The 4,480-nt window shown below is 49.4% G+C and overlaps 1 pseudogene; it reads left to right on the forward strand.

Annotated features, from left to right (window-relative positions):
- Positions 1-680: 680 nt before the first annotated feature.
- Positions 681-1,657, forward strand: LOC466823 (olfactory receptor 8G50-like; annotated as a pseudogene).
- Positions 1,658-4,480: the final 2,823 nt, after the last annotated feature.

Below are 4,480 nucleotides of genomic sequence, written 5' to 3' on the forward strand. Positions count from 1 at the left end.
ATCCTTCTTGGATGTCAAGTACAAATAGTTTGTACTAACCATTCGGTTACTTTTTAGAGCCATAATTTCTATGTTTTTGAAGCAGTGCCAGTAGTCCAAGTACTCACTTAAGGGGAATCTAGTCTAGATCAGTGCTGATACATCATCGTTAGCACTTTATGTGAATTTTTTCTTTCACATTAATTGTTGTAAGCGAGGCTTCACTGACATGAAAAAAGAGGTAAAAAAGTAGGAGGGAAGTCATGAGTAGCTAAAATAATAGAAGGTGAAACAGGTTTTATCTCCTTGATTATTTACTTATTACATGCCTAATTTTGGGCAAATATCCAACCGCTATCATCCTCAGTTACCTAATAGTAAAATAGGTACATTAGCATTTGCTCTGCTGAAAGAGTCAAGAGGATTACCAACAAGGCATGGGAAGTCCTTAGAACATTCAATCAAAGTTATCAGTACAGTTCTTTGGGTTTTCAGGGATTGAGCAGTACCAGTAGCCACTCTCATAGCATAGAACACAAATAGAGAAAGTTCTGAGATGTATCTGTGTATCCCATATTTCAGGGATCCTGGGGTCTTTTACTGCTAACATGAGGAACAGGCAGAGAACTGCAACTACCTAGTTGAAAAACTTGAATTTTGTTTCACATTTTATCGTGTTAGTGGGATAATGAATACCTAACTCAAATTTTCTTCTTCTCTTTCTACATAAAATTTCCAGAGAAAATGGTAAAAGGAAATCATTCCACAGTGACTGAATTTAATCTCGCTGGGCTAACAGACAAACCAGAGCTCCAGCTGCCTCTTTTCCTCCTCTTCCTGGGAATCTATGTGGTCACAGTGGTGGGCAACCTGAGCATGATCACTCTAATAGGGTTCAGTTCTCACCTGCACACCCCCATGTACAATTTCCTCAGCAGTCTGTCCTTCATTGATCTCTGCCAGTCCTCTGTCATTACCCCAAAAATGCTGGTGAATTTTGTATCAGAGAGGAATATTATCTCCTCCCCAGCATGCATGACTCAGCTCTACTTCTTCCTTGTTCTTGTCATATCTGAATGTCACATGTTGGCTGCAATGGCTTATGACCGCTACATTGCCATATGTAACCCACTGCTTTACCATGTCGCCATGTCTTATCAGGTCTGCTCCTGGATGGTAGTTGAGGTGTGTTTTGTGGGCTTTATTGGTGCTACATGCTCACACAGTCTGCATGCTAAGAGTGCTTTTCTGTAAGGTTGATGTAATCAACCATTACTTCTGTGATCTTTTCCCACTACTGGAGCTCTCCCGCTCCAGTATTTCTATCAATGAAATAGTAGTTTGTGCTTCAGTGCATTTAATATCCTTTTCCCCAGCCTCACCATCCTTAGCTCTTACATCTTCATCGTTGCCAGCATCCTCTGCATTTGCTCCACTGAGGGCAGGTCCAAAACCTTCAGCACTTGCAGCTGCCACATCTCGGCTGTTTCTGTTTTCTTTGGGTCTGCAGCATTCATATACCTGCAGCCATCATCTGTCAGCTCCATGGACCAGGGGAGTGTCTTCTGTGTTTTATGCTACTGTTGTGCCCATGCTGAACCCCCTGATCTACAGCCTGAGGAATAAAGATGTCAAAGTTGCCTTAATTAAGTTCCTTGAAAAAAGAAGTTTCTTGTGAAAGTTGCCTTAAATAACCTCCTTGAAAAAAGAAGTTTCCTTTGAAGGGGGGTATTTTGCTTTAGCAAAATACTTTTAATTTCTGGAAAAGGTTTGATAAGGAAACAATCTAGAGACAGTAAGGTATGTCCACAAGTAATGAGATGGCTGCTACTACTTGGTTATTTGGAAGAAAGATGCCAAGGGTAAGGCTGAATTCATAGGATCAGTTACATGTTGGGAGCATTTATGGGATGCCACAGAGTTCATCCACCCAGAGTAACACGTATCACTTCTAAACATTTAAAAAAATTCATAAGTCTCCGTGTGTGATTATACTTTATATGTATGGAATATGGCACTTTTTAAGGCAAGACTTATTTACCTTACTTTAAGGAATAAATATATCTTGTCAGTCCCCATGATATTCTCAATACTTGTGTACCTGAGTTTTTCTACTAAGTGTATAGGTAAACACTTCTCAAAGTGTGATCTCCAAAATAAATAATTGCAACCATTTTGAATACCAAATTCAATCACTAATTCTTACTAAGCATGTAGAAATATATTAGGGAATATGGAGGCATATGATGGGTAATAAAACAGTTTCTACCCATAAGGAGATAATACTTAGTGGAAGAGATTGACAGCAATAAATATTGCTAAATACATTTTGTGTATTTTGACATATATTTATGGCAAGGCTCCCACTACTGGCCTGGGTCTCACACCTCCAAGGGAGACTGTGCGTCAGGCATGGAATAGTGAGGGGTGTGTGAGTGAGCATGGGGTCTGGCCACTGCATACAGTCAGACACACCAGCTGCTGTTGCGGGATGGGCAGCTCCAGGTGCTGACACACTCTGCAAGGCTGCAGCTGGACTAAGTGCACTGCAAGCAGCTTCCTCAGCTGGCACCGGGGAATGTGGTGGCACCTAAAAGCTTGGAGACACCAGGAACTGCAGGGGCCCAAAGAAGTCACAGTGCTGTCTCGGGGAGCTCCCAGGTCTGGGATCCCCAAAGGGCCGCAGCTCTTCTCTCCTGTTCACCCACGACATGGTGAGCAAGGGGCATGTTTCAGCCCTGTTTCTGTTGCAGCTCTTTTAGCCTTGCCATTCAGTGGGTCCCAGGTTCTCGTCCTGAGACCAGAAAGAATAAGGCGCGCAGACAAGTGGAAGGTAAGCAAGACACAGAGGAGCTTTATCGCAGAATAGAACAGCTCAGAGGAGACCTGCAATGGGCAGCTCCTCTCCATAGCAGGGTTTCCCAATGAGTGTCAAGCTCTCAGCAGAGAGGGTAGTTCCTCTCTGCAGGTGGTCACCCAGTCATCTCTTCAGCTCTCAGCAGAGAGGGTATCTCCTCTCTGCTAGGCAGGTCATCCCGTCAAGTGCCCAGCTCTTAGCAGAGAGGGTAGTTTCTCCCTGCAGCTGGTCGTCCTATCATCTCCTTGGTTCTCGGCAGACAGGAAACCCTGGGGTGGGCAGCTCCTCTCTGCAGCTGGTCATCCCGTCATCTCCCTTTGTCTCTCCATCCTCTGCTCCAGTTTGGCCGACTGTGGGATTTTTATGGGCCTCAGAGGGGAGAAAGCGTGTACTGATTAGTCCATGAGTGGCCGTAGGGAAAAGCACCATAAGTTCCCCCTCTGGTCTGTGGGACTGTTGACCCCATCCCCAAGCTTCAGGCCCTCTCCAGCTTGGAGGTAGGGCTTCACCAAGGACCGCCACCTTCTGCCCAGGAGCCCGCCTGAGCATGTGCACCCCCGGCTGGGCTACAACAATGCCCGGGCTTGGTCCTGACTCAGAGCTGGCACCAACAGCAGAGAGAAGCCAGGCAGAGGGAGCAGGCACCCTCATCCCACCGAGGGCCAGGGGAGCCTTCCCAGGCCCCCAAGTCTGCAGAGATGCCTGGGCCTGCAGCCACAGCAGACATGGCAGGATGGCTGCACCTGCACCCAGGGAGTTCCCACTCTGCCAGCTTGGAAGGGGCCGGACTCCTGCTTATCCTTGGCCCTGGAGTGTGCAGCCCCAGCCACGCCTCCTTTAAGCCTGGGGCAGGGGCTCCAAGTCCTTGCTGGGCCTGGGCTGGCATCCAGGGCAGGAGTGACATCAACATAAGTTCTTCCCATGGCCCTGGTGATCAGGGGTGTCCCAGGGCTCCCACTTGGTCAGCTTGTGACTCTGCCTCAGGGGCACCTCTAGGAGCCGATTTCAGGTCCTGGGACTAGAGGTCAGGAGTGTCAGGCTTGGTGGTTGTCCAGATGCAGGGCAGACCCCTGGGACTCAGCCCCCAGTGCAGAGCCTTTTCTCAGGGCACAGGAACCTGGCACCATCAGCAAGGTGGGCATGGTGGCCATGCCACTGGCCAGGTCCCCAAAGCAGACGTTACCTCTGGCCCATCCTCCACACTCCATCTCCAACCACAGCACCATGCTGGGCCCAGCTCTGCCTCGGGGCCATCTCTGCCAGGCCTCCATGCCCAACCGTGCTGCTCCCCCACCAGGCAACTCGGCCCAGCCCTTTCGTGGTGGTCCCCACCATGACAGGCTACAGGTGGCTCCCAGGGGCGGGGTCCAGAGACTGTCTGCCTCCTCCCCAGCCCCTCCCCACAGCAGTGGCAGGCAAGAGTGGTGACATGGGGCCAGGGTCAGGAGCCACAGAGTCTCTAGGCCCAGGGGTGGGTCTTACCTGATCATGCAAAGGTGGGGGTGGCTCAGTTGCCTGCCTTGGAGGCATGGGGGATGGGGGTCCCACCACCGTTATTGCTGCCCCTGCAGCCTCTCCTGCCACAACCGCTGGCCTCCCCACTGCAGCTGGCACCATGGTAGCAGCGGTTCTGGATGGCCTACT

The sequence above is a fragment of the Pan troglodytes genome, chromosome 9 (assembly GCF_028858775.2).
Source record: "Pan troglodytes isolate AG18354 chromosome 9, NHGRI_mPanTro3-v2.0_pri, whole genome shotgun sequence".
NCBI lineage: Eukaryota > Metazoa > Chordata > Mammalia > Primates > Hominidae > Pan > Pan troglodytes.